Source organism: Scleropages formosus, chromosome 11 (assembly GCF_900964775.1).
Source record: "Scleropages formosus chromosome 11, fSclFor1.1, whole genome shotgun sequence".
In the NCBI taxonomy this organism is placed as follows: Eukaryota; Metazoa; Chordata; class Actinopteri; order Osteoglossiformes; family Osteoglossidae; genus Scleropages; species Scleropages formosus.
Window position 1 is genome coordinate 7533242 of NC_041816.1, and position 22619 is coordinate 7555860.

The window sequence follows — 22619 nt, forward strand, 5'->3', positions numbered from 1 at the left end:
CACTCTTTACTAGTCTCTAGTCTGACTTGACCAAACTAAAAGAAGAACTCAATATGTGCGGAAAAAGGAGACAGTGCACCTGCGAGATCATTGGGCCTTTTTCTGTTCCAGCTTTCTGACATCTTTGCACACTGCACTCCAGCTCGACTTGAGTGCCATTTTTGGATGAATGTTAATTTAGCTGCTTGTGTTTACCGCCAGTAGCATGATTTCCACTTGACTCCCCTGGTCTTCTGAGATTGCAGGGAGCTGGCAATGCAAGCAATAAAAACAGGAATCATTTTATCGGAACTTGGATTCCTTCATTATCGCACCCATCATGACACTGCTGATGACGGCTATGCGCCTGGCTTCCGTTTCCATTATTCCTCACTTTCATATCTATTTATTTCCCAGTGATTGTAAACGTATAATTAACCGGTGAAGCTTAATCACTTTTGAAATATTTTGCATTGCCTGAATACATTTTCAAATTACTTTTTGGGATTCATTACCTTCCTGGAATCTAAATTCCAAATCAAATTTACCTGCAAATGATATACATTAGAATTTCTCCCAAGGAAAATTGGTTTACCAGGGAGTTTGTGTTTTCAATGTATGTTTTCCTCATGGCAGTTAATGTTTGACCCAATAAACAAGAATACAAAATTATTATTATTATTATTATTATTATTATTATTATTATTATTATTATTATACTCAATTCAAATATGAGCATTGTTTTTACTACAATAAATACTCAGTACAATTAGAATCTTAAAAACCTAGCAAACCTTGTCAGTATAATGGAGTAAAGAGGACTACTTACCTTAACTGATATTCAATTACATCACGATTGTCTGATTTGACCTAATTTTATCTAATAAATGATATTTTCACAATAATTTTTTATATACCATAATATTGTAACAGCACTGAGGGGGCTGATATGTATTCAAGAGACAAGACAAGACAAGAGAGGCTTTATTGTCATTTCAACCATATACAGCTGGTACAGCACATAGTGAAACGAAACCACGTTCCCCCGAACCATGGTGCTACATAAAATAACAGAGAGTTACTGAAACAGACATCATAAAGTGCACGCATGGAAGACATGTCTAAACAGGTTAGACATTTCAACAATTACTAAAACAGGACAATAGGCATAATGAAGGACAGTTCAGCACCAACCAGTGCGCAAGTTCCAGTGTCAGTCCAGTCCCCCAATACTGAGAAGTCTGATGGCTTGGGAGAAGAAACTGTTATACAGTTCCCCCATGAGGGCCCGAGTGCTTTGTTACTTTTTGCCGGACAGCAGGAGGGTGAAGAGTTTGTGTGAGCGGTGTGTGGGATCATCTACAGTGCTGCTGGTTTTGTGGATGTAGCGTGTGGTGTAAATGTCTGTGATAGAGGGAAGAGAGACCCTGGTGACCTTCTCAACTGTCCTCACTATCCGCTGCAAGGTCTTGCAATCCAAAATGGTGTAATTTCCAAACCAGGCAGTGATGCAGCTGCTCAGGATGCTCTCAGTAGTCCTTCTGTAGAATGTGGTGAGGATGGGGTGGTGTGAGATGGGCCTTTTTCAACCTTCAGAGAAAGTAGAGATGCTGCTGGACTTTCTTGGCTATGGAGCTGGTTTTGAGGGACCAGGTGAGGCTCTCCGCCAGGTGAATAGAAATTTGGTGCTCTTGACAATTTCCACGGAGGAACTGTTGATGTTCAGCGGACAGTGGTCGCTCCATGCTCTCCTGAAGTCAACAACTGTCTCTTTTGTTTTGTCCATGTTCAGGGACATGTTGCTGGCTCTGCACCAGTTGGTTAGCCGCTGCACCTCCTTTCTGTAAGCTGACTTGTCATTCTTGCAGATTCTTGTAAATAGTTGGTGTTTATTCCCGTACACAGTCCTGTGTTCCTTTTTTACTGGCAGTTTTATTGCTGATACTTAGTCTGTCACAAGGAATCTTGGGGGTTCAAGGCATGATTCTGAGTGCATGCAGAATATGAGCGTGTTTAACACAGACAGTAGCTTATTTGGGGGGGGGGCATGGTAACACGGTAGCACAACAGGTTGGGCTAGGGCCTGCTGTGTGGTGTGTCTGGGGTTTGAGTCCGGCTTGGGGTGCCTTGCGGTGGACTGGCGTCCTGTCCGGAGCACGTTCCCCCCTCCTCCAGCTTTGCACCTGTGGTGCTGGGTTAGGCTCTGCTTTCAAGTTCTAGTGGTTTTTATTGTCATTCCTCTATATAGCTTGTATACAGCGGAATGAAATGTCGTTTCTTCGGGAACAACACAGAACAGTATGCAGGACTATAAGAAGTGCAAATTCACAACAGTGTGAGACAAGTACAGGACAATAAATATTTTATTTTATTTTATTTTTATTTTTATAGAGCACTCTTCTCACGCAGTGACACGGAATGCTTTAACACAAGCATAAAGCAAGAAAAATTGATACAAACAAAGAAGACAGTCGACTAATGGCTACCATAATGAAGAACTTATTATAGCGCTATAAGTATACATACTGGCCACCGGGGAAAGGAACAAAAACTCCCAACTGAAGGTTGAGAGAGAAAAAACCTCTGGGGGTCCACGGGCCAGTGGTTGCCCACACGTCCTGGGCATTCTAGAAAGTAACAATTTGTAAGACAGTGTGTAACAAGTAATAATGATGATGTTGGTAAATGGCATCTTGGATCTCCAGCTCGGCATGGAACGTCTCGATCATCATGGCAGATGGACATCATCCTCAGTGAGCACGGGATTCATCTGTCACTACTGGCTGGCCTCCTCAGATCTTATGTAGCAAGATAGTGCTCAACAAGAAGATAGAACAGAGTTAGTAATTTGTTGCTTAAGTAAATTTTATATGCATTTTTATAAAGGTAATAAAAAAAAACAACCAAGGCAGGTGGAATTACATTACAAGGTAGAATGCCTGAGTGAACATATAAGTCTTTAGTCGAGATTTGAAAACAGAAACAGATGGGGCATTTCTGACAGTAACTGGTAGACTATTTCAGAGTTTAGGTGCTCTATAACTAAAGGCGCGACCTCCTACTGAGGTCTTATTGATCACAGGTACTTTAAGGTAACCTGCATCTAATGGACGGCGATGTCGTCCTGGGATATAAAAATTAATGATCTCACAAAGGTAAGCTGGAGCAATGCCATGTATTTTCTTATAGGTCAAAAGTAGGATTTTATAATCAACTCTATTAGCGACTGGGAGCTAATGCAACAATTTAAGTACCGGTGATATATGGTCAAACTTCTTAGTTCTAGTGACAATTCTCGCAGCAGCATTTTGTACCAACTGCAGCCTGGATACAGTCTGTTATGGACAACTCGACAATAGAGCATTATAGTAATCCAGCCTGCTGGAAACAAAAGCATGAACCAGTTTCTCAGAATCCCGTCTACAAAGGAATCGCTGCATTTTAGCGATGCTTCTTATCTGAAGGAAGCACAACTTAGTCAAAGCATTTACATACGATACATATGGCAGCTTTCCATCCAGCAGGACACGCAAATCCTTGACACAATCCGGACGCTTGAAGGTAATACCATTTGTTGTAAAGATTGGCGTGATTGTGTTGAGAGTTTTGGCATCATCACCCACCAGAAGTACCTCTGTTTTACTAACATTTAGAAATAAAAAATTATTACTCATCCATAATTTTGTACTGGTTAAACAATTAGCTAACGACACCACATGTGATGGATCATCAGGCTTGAACAATAGATAAAGCTGTGTGTCATTGGCATACAAATGGAAATTCACATTGTGTTTGCGAATAATGTCACCCATTTGTAACATATAAAGTAAGAACAGTAATGGACCCAACACAGAGCCCTGTGGCACACCATACTGAACCGTAGTTGAGATGGAGGGGGGTGCAGTCGTCAGATTTCAATACAAATTGTTCACGGTTAGCTAAATACGATTCAAACCACTTCAGAACGATACCTCTCAGTTCAACCAGGTTTCCAAGTCTACTCAGTAGGATACTATGGTCTACAATATCAAACGCAACACTCAAGTCTAGTATCAGAAGAAATGAGAATATCATTAACAACATGTGTAAGTGCCATTTCAGTGCTGTGACCAGTGCGGAAACCAGACTGAAATTTTTCAAATATATTATGATGATTAAGATATTTTACTATTTGGGAAACTACGATTTTTTTCTAGAATTCTGGATAAAAACGGTAGATTGGAGATTGGTCTATAATTACATGGGCTATTACAGTCCAGATTTCTTTAGTAGGGGTCTAATAACAGCTATTTTAAGAGCTTTTGGAGCACAGCCATTTAGTAACAACATATTAACAACATTAACAATAGGTTCTGCAAGCACGGAAACTGCGGCTTTCAGTAATTTAGTGGGGATTTGGTCTAAAGGACAGGTAGCACTTTTCGTAGAGCGAATTAGGACGGTAATTTCCTCTACAGTTATTACATTGAAGCTACTGAGATGCTGCGGACAACTACTATTATCATTGTCAGAAGCTCTTATGCTTGCCAAAACCAAACTAAAGGGCACTATGGATTTGCGGATATTCACTAATTTATTATTGAAAAACGACATAAATTTATCATTAGTAATGGAAGCAGAAATACATTGCTTATCTTTGTGTTTCCCAGTTAAGTAAACGATGGTATTAAACAGGAAGCGAGGGTTCTGTGATTTTCATTAATTAACTTTGTGTAGTATTCGGATCTGGCATGAAAAAGTGCTTTTTTATATTTTTTTAGACAATTGGACCAGGCTACATAATAAACGTTTAGTTTAGTTGAACGTCATTTACGCTCTAATTTACGACATTCTAACTTTATTGCAAGAGTTGATTCGTTGAACCATGATGAGTTTTTTACAGTTCGAATAAGTTTAGTTTTTGGTGGAGCCACAGAGTCTAGGGCGAATTTTAACACCAAATTATAATCTAAACCCATTTGAGCAAAATCTACGCTCGTTCCAAAATCCGAGCTCCTAATATGATCAATAATTTTAGCAGTAGTATTGTCATATGCTGCACGATTTTGGTCTTACTATTGTCAGACGGCATGGGCAGGTATAGCTCAAAGGTTACTAAATGATGATCAGAAATAGCCTTGTTTAAAGGAATAATATTAACATGATGAACATCTATGCCGTAGGTTATGACGTGATCGAGCGTATAATTACAGGAATGAGTAGAACTGGTAACAACTTGGTTAAAACCGACAGAGTTTAAGAAAGACAGAAAACTATTAGCGAGAGTATCCGACAACATGTCTACATGAATACTGAAATCAACCCATCAGGATAATTTTGTCATGATTAATGACTAAATCGGTTATAAAGTTGCTAAATTCCTTGAGAAAAGAGTATGGTCCACATGGACGGTAGATAAGGAATATAATTATAATATAGTTTGAGTTGAAATCTAATTGTAGAGCTTCAAACGAGGTGATATTATCACGATTTCTTGGTGTATTTGTAATCTATTGTTGAAAAGAACACCGACTCCACCTCCACGACGTACAGAACGAGATTTATGGAAATAATCATATCCGTCCGGAACGGCTTCTATTAGTGAAATCGTATCGTACTCATCGAGCCAGGTCTCGGTAAGAAAGAATCTGATCAGACTTGTAACTTAATATAAAGTTGTTTACTAGGACAGCTTTACTTGTTAGTGAACGAATATTTAACAGACAGCATTTTATATTACAGTTTGGCCTCAGTGGTAAATTAAGAATGTTTGTTTTAATGTATTTTAGGTTTCTGGTGCAAATGCTCCTATCACTAGTTAAGTCTAGTTAAACGCCATGTCCTTATAATAGTTTGTATGTTTTGGCTGCACTTAACGCTTTTATTTAAAGTTTTTAGGCCCACACTGGACAAGGCACAAGAAACCCCATCACATAAGAAATGACTACTGATATCAGAACAAGCAACAGACCCATCAATACACAAAGCTGCTAAAGGAGGTGATCCATGGACCATGAGTCAGTCCTGCAACTTGCAGGCCAAGTTCTGGGATAAAACAAACAAACCCCTCCAGTTGAGGTGTATACCATCACACATGAAAAACCTGGGCCTTTCCCAGAAATCAGCCCAGTTATTAACAAACGATATACGATTGGAGTGGCAACACGTCTCTAACCACCTGTTAAAAGACACCAATCTACTGTACACTATGTTCCCCATGAAGAGTCTAGGTAAAGGACCAGACACTATTAGATTAAGACATTTCCTTCTGGTCTTGTTACACATAGAAATAAATTGGCTGTTTAACACCTCAGACTGCTGATAATGAATATCACTACCACCAACATGCACCATCATAGTCGACGGCATTATCTGCCAGAGAACTGACACGAGCCTCCATGTCGGACACATGTGCGCATGGGAAGCACTTTACCTTACAGATTTACATTTCAATTCCCAGGCCCCTGAACCTTAACATTTCAAGAAGCCAAATCCCCCAAAATGAGCACATTATTATTGTTAATATTATTATTAGGCGGACTGCTTACAGCCGAAAAACTATTTTGGGTTTGGACAGGAGAACCCGATCCAGGAACCCATAGCTTAGGCTTCGCTTTATTCAACTTCTTACTCCGAACCATAACCCAGCTGCCGTGAGAGTGCTTTCGGGGTATCCGGCTTCTTATTAGCTGTACTGAGGCCTGTAAGTGTCGACGCCAAGTTTGACACTATGGAGGCATCGGGACACACCGAGTCCAACCAACTCTCCGTTTCTCGTATAGAAATCAAATTCTTAATGCGCTCTTCTAAATCGCGGACCTTCCGCACCAAGTCATTAATTTGTTACGCATTTCGAGTAAATGAAATGTTCTACAATGTCAGCAGGTGCAACCAAACAAAACGTGTTACATGATATACAACACACAGGTGAGCCGTCAGACGATACATTCAGGATAGAACTTATGTCAAACAGGGACTCCATTCTTTCCAAAGACGCCATCTCAGCAACCGGTGTGTGACTCCACACTCTGCCTCACTCTCAATACAATGCACACACACACACACACACACATTTTCAGAACCGCTTGTCCCATACGGGGTCACGGGGAACCGGAGCCTACCCGGTAACACAGGGCATAAGGCCGGAGGGGGAGGGGACATACCCAGGACGGGACGCCAGTCCATCGCAAGGCACCCCAAGCGGGACTCGAACCCCAGACCCACCGGAAAGCAGGACTGTGGTCCAACCCACTGCGCCACTGCACCCCCTCCAATACAATGCATAGATATTGAAATTAACAAAGCCAGTGGAACTTTAAGTTAAGAGTGGGGTGTAGGGAGCATAAGGCTATGGCTCTTTAAGCTGAATGTTGTTGGTTGAGAATGATAACAGCAAATCACAACACCAAACCATTTCCAAAAGGAAACAAAGAAAAGTATTAGATTTGAATAGTATTTGGACAATATTTCAAAGCTGGAATCTCACGGCATGGGTTTTGTCATGTCAGGTTCACTCATGGAAAGAAGCAGCAGTGGGCATAGAGGTTAGAGTTATCACGTTCCATTCGAAGGACCTGGGCTTGAATCCTACCTCTTGCTGTAGTACCTTTGATCAATGTAATTACTCTGAGCTGATACGGTGTAAATTACAATCTTGTGTAAATACTTTAACTGATCATCTTAACGCAGTGAATTCCATGGAGAAAAGTGTCAAATAAATGAATAAATGTAAATTAAGGGGAGGGGGTTGGACCACGGTCCTGCTCTCCAGTGGGTCTGGGGTTCGAGTCCCGCTTGGGGTGCCTTGCGACGGACTGGCGTCCCGTCCTGGGTGTGTCCCCTCCCCTCCGGCCTTACTCCCTGTGTTACCGGGTAGGCTCCGGTTCCCCGTGACCCTGTATGGGACAAGCGGTTCTGAAGATGTGTGTGTAAATTAAGGAAAAACCTTTCCAAGATATAATTTCTGTTCTGGTGAAGCTGGTGAAAAGCTCTATGCCTTTAAGAAGGGAGAGACTGAGTTCTGACACAGGAAATATGGTTAATATCCTCAAAACTCCTACATACATGGGATGGCACATCACAGAAAATTACCCAGTTGCTCACAAATGGCAACCCGCTAACATACGCAAGGGACAGGAAAACTTCTCATTAGCCATGTAAACATTTAAGAGAGAAACTCAACATCTTCTGTCTCTGTTCATTTATTTTTACCACAGAAGGAGAAGAGAAAAGAAAAACACAAACTGATTGGACATAATATTTAATGCATGAATAAGGAATAATTTCAGTGTTTACTGACTGAACATTCTTTGTTCTTGATGCCCTGTTGCTGCCCTCAAACCTCAGTTCCACACTATACTTTCAGATGCTAAAACGTGAAGAACATCAGCCAGCTGGGCAAAAATCCCCTATCAAAGATGAAATTTGGGCTTTGAAAAGTCTTGATCATGTGGAAAGAACACCTCAAGAAATGGATACTGCAGTCAAACATCTCAAACCTGGTAAAGCTCCAGACCCGGACAACATACACCCAGAATTCATCATAAATGCTAGCAAACAGACCATCAATTGGCTTAGGATTTTCTATAACATATCTCTTAAAGAAAACAAAATCCTAAAAATATGGCAACATGCAAAAGTGATTGGGATACTTAAACCAAATAAACCACCAGAGGAAGCTAGTAGCTACCGTCCTATCAGCCTGCTGTGCATTACATACAAACTACTCGAGAGATTAGTCTATAACTGCATGGAGCCAATAGTCGATCCACAGCTGCCGGATGAACAAGCTGGTTTCTGACTGGGAAGATGCACCACTGACCAAGTCATGCTACTAACTGAAAACATTGAGAAGAACTTTCAGAAAGGCCTGGAAAGCAGCGCTGTGTTCATTGACTTGTCAGCAGCATACTACACACTTTGGCACAAAGTTCTAGCACTGAAACTCCACCAAAGAATCCCAAAAAAGATGTTGGTTAAGTTTATACTTACTCTGACAACCAACCGAAGCTTCACAATGACAATAGGGAAGGATAACAGTAAGAAAAGATTCCTAAAAAACGGTGTTCCCCAAGGATCAGTTCTTGCTCCTCTGCTGTTCAACATATATACTTCTGATATACCAACAACAGCGGTCAAGAAGTTCATCTATGCAGACGACATCGCTCTATTAACTGCAGCAAAAAATTTCAAACAAATAGAAATGTCATTAAGTTCTGATTTAAACAAAGCGACTACTTTCAAAAATGGAGACTCAAGCTCAGTGCCAGTAATACTGTATGTAGCTGCTTCCACCTTACTAATGCATTAGCAGACTACGAACTGAAAGTTACATGCAAAGGGAATGCTATTCCTTCTAACAATTTCCCAAAATACCTTGGAGCAACACTTGACAGAGCACTTTCTTATAAACGTCATTTAGACCAACTGTCAAAGAAAGTAAATGCAAGGAACAACTTATTGAGAAGACTAGCTGGCCTCTCATGGGGAGCAAACTTCAAAGTCCTACAAACAACATCAATAGCACTCATATACTCTACAGCAGAATACTGTGCACCAGTATGGGCTAGAAGCACCCACATTAACAAAGTAGACTGCCCGTTGAGCACCACAATGAGAATTGTGTCTGGCTGCATCTGCTCCACAGCAACGAATTACTTACCTGTTGTAAGTGGTATACCTCCACCTGATATCAGGAGAAATGCACAGTGTATAGCACTGGCAAAACACTCCTTAAACGATAAAAGCTCATTGCTTTACAGGCCTTTCCATCAGTGCGCATCAGCTGCTTGACAACAGCAGTGGCCTGTCACCAAAGGCCTGGGTGGAAGTTGAGTGGCAAGAGCAATGAACTAAGGACAGTGGCTTATGTCTACACAGATTTATCCCAGTGCCGTCCTCTAAACCACCTGGAAGCCAGCTACACCGACACTGCTGGGAGCGCCTAAACCGACTACACACCGGGCAAGGCCGATTCAGGGCACACATGTACAAAATGGGACTAGCAGACAGCCCTGGATGGCCATGCGGAGAGGAGCAACAAACCGCAGAGCATCTGCTAACTCACTGCCCCATGTACACACCAGTGTATCTGACGAACATCGATGACACAGACGTTAAACTCTGGCTACATGAAGCCAATTTTACAGCTTAAAGCTTGCCCTATGTTGCTGAAGATCTGTTTCTGATCACAATAAATAAATAAATAAATGTGGAAAGAACCTGGTGACTTTTTGAGGCATACCTGATGGTTGCCAGAAGATGTGGCATCATTATGCTGTCCCCATAGCATCTCAGTGCAGCCCTCCACTGGACAAGTGATCGGCCACACGCAGTTGGTGGCCACAGAAGTTGTTCAATCAAGCAAAGGCCCCCTGCAGGTGGTGACCTGTTTTACCATGGCCAGCTGGTGGATTCCTCCTGGTGGGAGGGAGATGTGGACTGTGGAGTGGCTGCAGAGATGCTGCAGGCTGTCAATCATCTGCAGAAGGGTCACAGAGCAGCTCAGTGGAGCAGACTACCAAAGCCCTTAAAGTCAATGAAACATGGCTCTCAGGGCTTTTAGAGTGATACATCTGGAAAATTAGATCTGCAGCACTTTGTGACAACCTGTCCATACACATGTTCAATACTAGCTACACTTTGATTGACAGTGACTGATGCTTATATAAATTTTCATAATTCGTTTAATATTATTTGGTGACAACAGCATGGAAATCATGAAAACCTTTAAAATACATGACCATCTGTTTCTGACATTCTTCTTTATATAGCTTGTTGATCTCTGGTTTCAACATGAAAGATTATCAATAATTATAAATTATTTGACACTTCGGAAAAGCAACTTGAAGTGTTTTGTACACTAAGCCACTGACAATAATTTATCCATTTATACTGCAGGATAATTTTTACTGGAGCAATTCAGGGTTGGTGTCTTGAAGGGTACAACAGTAGGAGGTGGGATCTGAGGCAATGGCTTTAGCCATTATACCACTTGCTGGAAAGATTCTCTAAAGAGAGTCAGGTGAGTTGCAAAGACTTGTTCTATGATGACTGGTAGCTGCACACTTTTATGTTTTTCACTGTTACTAATATAACCAGAACAACCTGGGTCGGAGTAGAAAAAAGTGGTAGGTGGCTATCTGATTATAAGATTAATATCACCAAGTAATGCCATCAGATATATAAGAGGACATGTTTACATCCTCATCTGGAAAAATCATAATTGAGTGAATGAAAAAAAGCTTAGGTTAACCCTCTTAAGTTTGACAACAGTGCCATTCGTGTGACTATCTTGACTCCACCAATTAGATTAGATGTTGAAACTAATTTCATTTTGCTTGATTATTTCCTTGAGACTCTAGGCATCTCCATTATTAGATTGAGGACTGTAGCAGCCTGTTTCACCTTTGTGAGATTTTAAAAAAATGTCTTGGTGGAATTAGAAACAAGACACATGAATATACAAAAGCCCCACAGTCACATGAAATGTGAAAGGAGAGGTTTTTTGCATGTCCTTAGGGGACTCGACATACTTGATTTGACGGGATTCCAGATTTTTCTAATAGGAAATGATAGAAAGTGAACAACTCGTCAAACGAACCTCTGAAAATTAATATTGGGAAGCATTTTTTTTTTTTAAATTTATTGCTCTTGACTTTATTGCTCCCACACATCCAGTGTTGGTACACTCTAATCTATAATTGTCTGCATGAAGTCTGTGTTTGGTGAGCACAAACGGATTTGATTTATTTTTCCAAGTTCAGTTTGGGGAAAATGATTTTTTTGGACTCAGAGAACATTTTTGTCTATAGGAAGTCTATCACTTCTCTCATGTTGAAAATAAAAATGATTTATTAAAAAAATGACACATGCTCTGTATTTAAAGTAAATCAACAGCATGTTGACATTCAGATGGGATTGTGTTTTCTTAAACACTATTTGTTTACCCTTTTAGTACCTTTCTGCCCATCGTGGCCTTATGGGAAATGTAGTTCTGGGACCCCCACCCCCCCTCAGTGTTGGGTTCCACTTCAATCCACCACACTCAGAAAAGGACCCATCCTTCAGCTTCCCACAGAACAGCAGAGGAGTAGTTCTGAAAGAGCCATGTTCAACTAATCAGAAAGGCGTTGAAGTTGGCTCCTCTCTCCTTTCCAAATCGATTGTTCTGCCGGACAAACTGGAGCATCCTGAGATCAGGGAACTCCGCAGTTGAGTGTTTGCAGGAGAGTGGCAAATCATACATAAGTTACAGAGGGTGGAAGGAGGAAAAAGCACAGAGCTCCTACCTGGTGCACGTGTGGATGTGACAGACCATCTGTGGCAAGGTGCAGTCAGCTCAGTAATGGTGGACCTGGCAGAAAAGAGACACACAAACTTCTCTGTTTCTCTTTAATGTTTACACTGACGGCAGCTGACACTCAACTTGTACCCAGAAGGGCTGAAAGGGGGGTTGGGGTCCCTTCTGTTCTTTGTAAATTGGTACATAAAAAAACCAGAAAGCAGCACTAAAGTGTGCTGAGCCTGCTCCCTCACATGAGAGTGTGGGATGAAATTCTGTTTTACTTATTCTATTCTGTAACATTAAGTTGTTGTACAATAATTATGTGAACTTTGTACACGCTTTTGGGCCGCTGTTTGTATGAAGACTGTTCCTCTAAGATAAGGAAGCATGTGCTTGTATGAGAACGCCCTAGCGCGAGACCAGAAATTGCAGCGGTTTCGGTTACGGGCATGTGTACTTAGAACAGGATTAGAGTGTCCGAAAATGAGGACCTGCGTACGTGACTAAATGTGACTGGTGTGTTGTGATGAAAGGGTGTCTTTTGCGCCTACACCTATAGACAAGCTTGGGGTAGAAGTAACAACCCTGCCCCTGTGTGTATAAACATCTGCCTGCTTGCCTGCCTCGGTGTGATTCTCCCAGGAGGCTCACCTGTGCGCATGTATTGCATTAAAGGCTTCTGAACCTGAGAGGAAAGTTGATGTTGTTCTTACCCACCACAAGAGACACTTGTTTCACAGATGAGGAGCAATGGAAATGAAAATTCCTTCTAGATGAAGCGCACACACACACACATTTTCAGAACCGCTTGTCCCATACAGGGTCGCAGGGGAACCGGAGCCTACCCGGCAACGCAGGGTGTAAGGCCGGAGGGGGGAGGGGACACACCCAGGACGGGACACCAGTCCGCCGCAAGGCACCCCAAGTGGGACTCGAACCCCAGACCCACCGGAGAGCAGGACCATGGTCCAACCCACTGCGCCACCGTGCCCCCTTCTCTAGATGAAGTATTCACTTTCTAAATTTTTTCAACAGGTAACTTCAGACAAATTTTTTCAGATGTCAAATGGTGGAAGCACAATTTTCAGGAATCAGAAACATGGAATCACACACACACACACACACACACACACACACACACACACACACACACACACACACACACACACACACACATTTTCAGAACCGCCCATCCCACATGGGGTCACGGGGAACCGGAGCCTACCCGGTAACACAGGGCGTAAGGCCGGAGGGGGAGGGGACACACCCAGGACGGGACACCAGTCCGTCGCAAGGCACCCCAAGCGGGACTCAAACCCCAGACCCACCGGAGAGCAGGACTGTGGTTCAACCCACTGTGCCACCGCACCCCTAACATGGAATCAAGTTCTCTTATTTTCCAGAGGATGTATTGTCTGTATTGGTAAGATTATGATTAGATCCGTTGCCTCCTAATTGAAGGACTTCAGATTCCCACTTCTACTGTAGGTCAGGATAGTATAATACTTCATTAGTCCCTGCATGGAACTTCACATCGCAGTGCCCTGATCAAGGGTGGTACCCTGAACTGATAGAGTAAAAACTCCCCAGCTGAATAAATGGGAAAAATCATCATAGTTCAGAATATAAATTTAAAATTGTAAGTGCTGGGCAAAGGTGTGAAATTAATAATAGTGTGGCAGGCCAGAATGTGTTAGGTTAAAGGAGTGACCAGACATTTGTAGCTGGACTTCCAACAAGGTTTCTTCTTCATTGATATTGCTATTTATTAATTAACAATTAGCTCATGAAACAAAACTAACTCAGACTGACATCCACAGTGTACATAGACATAAGACAAACAAAATCTCTCAGCTGTATCATCACAACTTCAAAGAACTTGTGTCAAATCCAGCGAGAACATAAGAGCAGCTTTCTCTCAACTCTGCATGAATCCCATTCTATATGGCACTCATCGTTCCAACTGGCCACACCTGGAGCTTGTTTTCTCAATGAGCCAAGTCCAGGTGTGGGTGCAATCTGGATGGACACGGGTGTGGCCACAAACAGTTAATGTTCATGCCCAGGAGGGGGTGGGTAACCTCCACTATTTTGACCCCTCAGAGGTTTATTTTTCTCTCGTTTTTGTAGCTTGGGAGTGTTTTGTTTTCCTCACTGCTGTGGCCAGCTGGCTAGCCCTATTGCTAACTGTTTCTGTTAAAACGGTAATTTTGGAGCATTTACAGCAACCTTGTGTGAAAATAAACTGAATTCGACTGAAAAGTTAATTATATTTCTCTGACATATTCTTGAAGGTTATTTCATTTTTATCAAAGTGTAAAAAAATGTAAGGACTTTTTCTCTAAAAAAAATGTATCTGACTGTTTTAGAAGAGGTTGGACCCAGGTTAGCTTAATATTTTTGTCCTTTTATACCACTGTTCTCCCTGAAACTGTATTTATAGCATGGGGAGCGCAAAGGGTGCACATAAATTATTTCACAAGAGCAGGAATGCGAGACCAAAACTCCCCCATGCAAGATATTAGCTTGGCTGGCCCAGTGCTGGCTGGAAAATGGAGCAAAAATGTGACCGAAACAGTCAATTTTCGTCCAAAGCCATAGCCCTCTTCCGTATGTAAGATGGCTACCATGACCGAAAAGCTGCTGGGTGGCTAATATTGGCCTTTTCAGAGACACGGAAAACATCGAAGGATCTTTTTAAAACCTTGAAACAGAAACGTTGGTACACGGTTCCTGTTGAGTTTTATTAGAGGAGCAGGAGCTCCAGCAAACAGGATAATTAAATGAGCGCAGTAGCGTGATCTAATGGAGATGAATTTCCTTCGGGTCCTTACTGGAATAGCTCCAGCAGGACTTTAGCTGCAAGTGTGGCGCCCAGCTGCAAGTCACATATACTTTTATGGAAGAAAAATGCTTCCAAGTGTGGTGGAGGGAAAGCCTTTGGATCGGGTCGCTTTGTTCCTCCCCCCATGAGGAGTTCAGAGGAGACCGCAGAGTTCTGGCAGGAGACAGCAGCATGAAGCTCTGTGACGCCGTCTCAGCCTACGTCTACGTGTGGCTTCCTCATAAAGTGCTATTCAGCACAAAAGCAGGAAACCGATGCTACAATTCCCTGGCTGTGTCCTCACCGCAGGACCGCTGGACCAGATGACCAGTCCTCGGTATATTGCAGGCAGCTATTTTCAGGGCTCGGCCACTGGTTTGGAAAGTTTTTCTTCTCTGCTTGTCATATTCTGCACAGTTTTATTTAAAAGAGCTGTGCTGACTCTGATCCTCCAGAGCCATTTATCATCGGCAGTGCAGTGAAAGGCAAAAGTATGTACTGATGCTATCTCAACAAACATTAACACTTGGGTTATACATTTTGTCATCAGCTGTAAACAACTATATGGAAGCCTTTTTTGCCCCTTACAGTTTCAGAGATAGTATCTAAAAACACCCTGGAATTTCTTCATATTTTGAATTCACCTCTTGAACATTGTCTACTTTTACCTTGTCTACATTTATATTTATTTATTAAAATCTGACTATTTTCTCCAAAGCCAGTTAGAACGTTAAGCTCCTTGCACTGATTTACCCATTTATAGATATGAGTAAGTTTTACTGTATCAGTTCAGGGTAAGTACCTTCATCAGGAGTACTACAGAAGGGTGTGGCATTCAAACACTAATGCAAAGCAACAACACTTAACAGTCACACCACCTGCTGTCCTCTACTTTAAAGGGACATGGCTTCTTTAATAGATTCTGTAGTTCACAGCACATTTTCCTGAATGCATTTCTCCTCCATATGTATCCGCAACAGCCTAATTACATCCTTGTGCAGATGTTTTCAAGTCTGGCATCAATCTCACAGCATTGCGGGATTAAGAGCAGGATAAACTCTCTCATTGCTCTCACTGTAATTGCCTTCAGCGGCGTCACGCCAAACCAATTAACTTCCCTTCAGACATGAATGCAGTGTCGCCGGACCGACGAGCGGCAGGCTGCAGGGCCCGATCCCCCTCCTCCGTCTACGGGATCTACGAGGACTGGCACAGGACCCTGGAGCACTGCTTCTGTTAGTGAAATAGATTTACAGGGTTTAATAAAGGCCACTTCACAGTTGAACCTCTGTTAGGGAGGCTTCTGATGCTCCAATTCTCCTTTAATATCTTCTCCAGGACACAACAACGTTCCTTAAGAAAACAACGTTTCTTAAGAAAATAATTTCTTTCCCAAGCATCTGTGTCCCCTATTTGACCTATTTATTGATAAACTAAAAGTATTACTGAATGTAATAAGAAGTAACTTGTAATATGAGTTGTCTTTTCATGTTACGATGTTACCATGGGCACAAACATTTTCTCGTTTTTTATTCACTGGGTTTTCCTCACCAATTTTCTGAAACCTTTTTGTTCCAGCACAAATATCCCTTATGTTTTTTGTCAAAAATACAGCAAAGTACACCAACTGCCTTAATTCAGTGCGTACAGTTCTAGGTCTGGTCTTCCTAAATGTCAGTGAACCAGTAATAAAACAAATTGTTTATATTGAAAAGCAGCATGAGGAGGGGTATTTTTATTTTCCGCCATTTAAATTTAATATTTTCATTTAATATTTTTTTTAATATTGAAATAAGGTCTTACAACATACTTTAGCAATTATAGTTGTATGTGTGATTTTTACTGAACCTAAACAGCAAATAGCCTTGAACATCTGTATTATTCGACAAAAGTAAAGGTAAAAGTGGATAAAGTAACTTTGGTTTTTATGAAGTACTAAAGTTACTAACAGGCTTCTGGTCCCACATGTGTTTGTAAGATACTGAGCCAGTGTACAGCCAAACATCTTCCTATTCCACCCACCTATCCAGCAAGGCCAATGTCAATATTTGACACATGATCAGACCTTTTTACACATTGCATGACAGGCTTGGTTAAGGGCTGCCAGAACAACAATAAAATCAGGAAAGAAGAAGAAATAAAAAAGAAAGCCTTTAGCCTAGTGCTCTGGCCAGCTGCTATCCCACCATAGCAGATTTGTGCAAATTAACTTTACGGGCAAATGGAGGATATTAGCAGGCAAAAAAAACGCCTCCAGATGTTCTTAGTTTGAGTGCAGCACCTGTAATGGGTGTGTGACCAGGAGAACTTGCGGCTTATATTTATTACATCCTACTGGGCTGTTTATTAAGCACTCCTCCCTCCTTCTTCCACCAGATATAACTCATGCATCACTAAAAGGAGGCATTAGTCATTTTTGTAATTTGAATCTGGAAAGCAAAAAAAGGGCGATGTGAAAAAAAGGAGGGCTTATCTCATCAGATGTTGAATGGATCAAGCCTACAGGCCATGTGTTGATCGAGGGGGTTTGGCTGGGGGGTTGGGATAATATGGAATTAGTTTGAGATGGTCAAACAACTCTTGTTACTTTTTTATACTTTTAAGTTGACTTTCACTGTCCACAGGTCTCTAAAAATGTCTCTCAAAGGCATCTTATGTTGGATTGAGCACAAAGCCACTTAAAGTGATCTATATTACATTTCACATTTACATTCATTAATTTAGCAGATGCTTTTCTCCAAAACAACCTATAGTACATCATCGAGATCAATGTAAAGAGTGTGTTGTATCAACAAAAGAAGAGATTTGAATGTAGGTGATTCTTGAGTACAGTCATTTATAAAGGAAAGTGATTTTTATTGTACCAATTCAGTGTAATTACCTTGATCAAGGGAAATAGAGCAGGATCTGTGATTGAAACCCAAGTTCTATGACTGTGAAGCACTTGCTCTACTGTATCATCTACTATCTTTCATCTAATCAGGATGAAGAATCTGACCTTGCCTTGTGCCATCAGCTGGAGGGCTGTCCTAACAGACCAAGACCACCCAGTCATAGTGTTTGGTCTTTGAAATGTCAATTAGGATAACCAACACCATAGTGGACATCCATCTGGGAGTCTGGGAGAAGACCCATGCAAGTGAAAACACTAAGCAGATCAGAATAATTGTGACCAGCCACACAGGGGGTCCTTTAAAGCATTAGCAGCTCAAATACTTTGCAGTTAAGGATTGTCTTTGGTACAAAAAGGGGCTTCTTCAATCATGTTCTAATTTACTTCAGTAAAGGTTCATTTTCCAGCCAATCTGTCCATTAGCTCCCACAAAAAATAAAACGTCTTGAAGAGCTGTGCATGAATAGTTTTGGACAAGAAGAATGCGGCAGATGTGTGTGTCATGCTCATAGTGTATGAAGTTTGAGGTGTGAGCAATATTTCAATATTTACCTCTATGTTGATTTAACGACCAACTTTTAACTGCCTTTTATCCAGTGCTGGAAAAACAATAACAAATATAAAACAGATTTGCGCACAGGTAGCTGAAGGGTTAAGGGGGGGGCATTGAAATGTCAGCTGTGTGATTGTTACCTGCAATTGTCAGATGTTCAAAAACTGCTCTTCTAAAAACTGTGCTTTAAAACTGCAGGTCACTTTTGAAAAGCAATCAAAATAAAAACGCTAAATAAAGTAAAATAAAATTTCTACAAAGTGATACAATAGAAATATGAAAATGGATAGAATTTTATGTGTAATACATTTTGTTTGGTATATGCCATACCTTTGTATAATTAAGTGAGCATTAATGTTATAATCACAATTCATGCTGATAACAGAATAACAAATTTATTCCAAATTACGTAATTTCCCCAGAACAGCTTTTATGTGGGACATACTCTTGCTTGTGTGGGATGCTTCTGAGTTATTTCCTCCTGAGCAAAGCATTATTTAAACTTGATCTTTGACAATTAATTTTTTTTTTTTTGTTAGAAACTCCTTTAGTGCTGTTATGCAGAGGCAAAAATAAAGATGATATACGGACACGATTTACAAATCAACTTGACTAGCACACAACAACTCAAGCAGCAGGGCATGAAATTGCCTACTTTATCATATCCCACAGGATAATTGTTTTTGTGATGGGTTTTCTGTATTTGCAAAGGCCAATGGTTAATATGAAAGTGTGTGAAAAGGCACATTATCAGGATATTTCAGAAATGCAGCAACAACAGTCCTTTTTCGGGGTCATTCTCTTCCCTTTTCATGGGTGTGCCAAACTCTGTTAATCCAGGAGATTTAACTTCACTTATTTTTTGTTCTGTCACTCTTCCACCAATTTCAGTTATTACAACTGATGGATGCAGCTGTGTGTGTGTGTGTGTGTGTGCGTGTGTGTGCGTGTGTGTGCGTGTAAGTGTAGAAGTGCTTTTGTGTGTTTATTTTTGTCAATGTGTACATGTCTGCACATGCTGTATGCACTATGCCCCCTGAGCTGGTGAGTAGAATATTGCTTAGACTGCTTACTCTGCAATCAGAGGACCGGTGCTTAAATTCCCATTCCTAAAACACATGGAAACATGAACGATAACAGGGATTCAAGGAGGGATCTCTTTATAAATTATGTTATTAATTTATTGAGTTTGTCTGGTTGTTATGTAATTACTTTTTGACAGCACCGTTTGTGTAATTGTGATCAGTAACTCGGGGTTACTCAGTTGGAAGGTACTAGATTTCACTCCTGGGAAAACGAGCGTGGTTATAAACTTGAGCAAAGCTACTTAACCTGAATTGCTTCAGTAAATATTGAGCTGTAAAACTGTAGGCTATGTGCATCCCTCTGGATGATAAATAATTTAAAGACAGTATTAGTTTGACTCATACTTCTTGAACATATTGTTTCAGCAGTTGCCACAGCATCAAAGGGAAAATCAGTTTCTCTAGTTTCGAAAGCACTAAAAAGCAGTTTTTCATCACCACGTTACAAGTTCCAGGCACTTCCCAAATAGATGAGCTTGCTCATTTAGCCAACATCAACTCCTAACAGGTCCTGCACAGAAAGCTATTCTCCAAATGATGTCTGTCAGGCCGCCATGACTGGAATATAATTCTTATGTGCAGTCACACATGTCCTGACGTGTTTTTTCCCTCATTATGAATGTTAACAATTTACCGTGATCATGGCATGGCGCGTTTTCCGCAACAGTGGAGTGCACAATTGGATGATATGCCTCTGCTCCACCTTATGGGATGGTGACTCTTCCATTTCTGTGCCTTGTGAGTCCCCACCATTTTTGTGCACACATCAGCTTTCAGTTCACCAATACTTTTTTTCCAGGATGCACTGGTGCAGGGAAATGGAAAATAACATTTATAGGAAACCTCTGGTGCCTCACCATTGTGTTTACTCAATGCACCTCCTCTGGAAGACGGAGAATTCCTGACTCCCTAAACACAACAAAACCCCACCTCCTGGTTTCTAAACTTTGCAGACAAGGTGAAACACTGAGAGAGCTCTAATTGAATGGAAATGAGTCTCACTATTTTTACACAAGGCCTTCTTTCACCAGCCAGAACTCTGTCAGTGAAGCTATTATGCCTGTATGTGTGATGTGGCTCTGTGTGACTGTGACATTGCACGCTGACCACCTATGTTTTAGAGTTCATCCCCAATGTAATGTGTACTGGGCATCATGACTCCATTCTCTGTATGGCAGCAATCTAAACATTTTCTGTCACCTTGCTGGATGTCATCACGTTGGCTGTTACTGCTGTGATGCGTCTGGTTATGAGACTGACAGGGGTGCATATTTCTATTATGTCTAAACATGGACGTAAAATATAAAGACCTATGATGACATGTATAATGACATGTTGGCAGTCACTCCATTGCTTGTCTCAATAGTGGTAACTGACTTTTACCTCAATGTCTGTCACCTGACTAGATGGTTAACTGGTTGTCTCCCCCATTCGCTGTTCCTTCACTGTAGCCACATCTTTGTTTGACTTTCATCTGAAAGTCTGACAATATAACAACCCAGTTAACCTTATTTTGCCAACAACAGAGTTTGGCATGCTGAAGCATAGACCACTCTTACCACCTTTGATTATCAGCTACCTCTTATTAGGTGCCCATGTCCAGGTGCAGTCAGTGTGGGAGAAAGGTACAGACTGGACTGTGGAAGTCTGAGTAGCTAAGTGTTGTTGTTGTAGGTAAAAGTTGTCTTCAATTACCTTATGCAAGGCACAACAGAAGGAAGTAAGGTTCAAAACTAGATCCTGCAGCTGCAAGACAGGAGCAATAACAACTATTCAGTCTCCTGCTATTTGGTGTCTTTCAATAAAAAAATCTGACGCAGCATTTACTCTAAGTGCAATACAGTGGAACTTAAGTATCTGTTGTTCCCGGGCTTGCAGCAGCAGAACACACCCTGTAGAGAATTCTGCTTATCTTAGGGTGCTCAGAACAAGCTCCAATGCTGAAAGCACAACCAGAAAAGGCGGGTCAGTGTGGTCTCCCCCTGGAACTCACCAGTGAGTTGTGGTAGCCTCACCACACTCCGCTGGCAGGAGAAGAAGAGGACCATGCACTTGGCCTTCAAAGACGATTTCAGCATCTGCTTATTTTGCTGCGGGTCTCGCCCTGCCCTGATGTCAATGTGGGGTGTGGGTAGTGAAAGGAGGGGTTAATGGACACCACATGTTTGTGCTGCCACGTCATTCTGCATTGCTCCTCTTTGTTCCACCTCTCTTTCTGTTAAAAGTGTACAGTAGCAGTAGGTAGGAAAAAGCTGAAATATATGTAAATGTAGCTATTTCTTCTTTTGCATGTTTGAACTCTAACATCTTAGTTTCTCATCTGCTTAAATGATAAACATCCAGAGATTACAGATTCAGAAAGGCCTTGAGACACACAGCTTTACACAGCTGAATTAGCCCCCTTCTTAAAATTAGCAACTGCTTTGTGGAATTTTCCACATTTTTAACTTTTCTCGTTAAAAAATATATTTTCTAAACACACACACACATATTTCCTGGTACGATTGTGCTCAGCGTGAATAACAATTACACTTAACACACACACACACACATTTTCAGAACCGCTTGTCCCATACGGGGTCACGGGGAACCGGAGCCTACCCGGGAACACAGGGGCGTAAGGCCAGAGGGGGAGGGAACACACCCAGGACGGGACGCCAGTCCGTCGCAAGGCACCCCAAGCGGGACTTGAACCCCAGACCCACCGGACAGCAGGACTGTGGTCCAACCCACTGCGCCACCGCACCCCCCACTACACTTAACACTTGTGATGCAAAGAAGATCTGAGAGTAAAAGCTGTCTTTACTTAGCACGTGGGCTTTAATAATATGACTAATGGATTATGACAGGCCTGTCACTTTAAGAATATCTTCTCTCACCATACCAGTGTGTATGTGTGTGCCCAGGACTGGATGAAACACATGTCAGCATGTCTCTTCCAACATCTCCTCAAACTGTCTTATTCTCCCCTGAAGCTAACCACCTGAAGATTATCCACAGTCATGTTTTCACATATTAGC

The 22619-nt window shown here is 41.6% G+C and overlaps 1 long non-coding RNA gene across 1 annotated transcript; it reads right to left on the bottom strand.

The window, feature by feature from the left end:
• Positions 1 to 10366: 10366 nt before the first annotated feature.
• LOC108934630 (uncharacterized) lies at positions 10367 to 21664 on the bottom strand. Its single transcript, XR_001966144.1, has 3 exons — positions 21593 to 21664; positions 12249 to 12313; positions 10367 to 10438 (listed from the first exon to the last, which is right to left on the bottom strand). It is a non-coding gene; the product is annotated as an uncharacterized LOC108934630 (long non-coding RNA).
• Between the last annotated feature and the right edge of the window lie 955 nt (positions 21665 to 22619).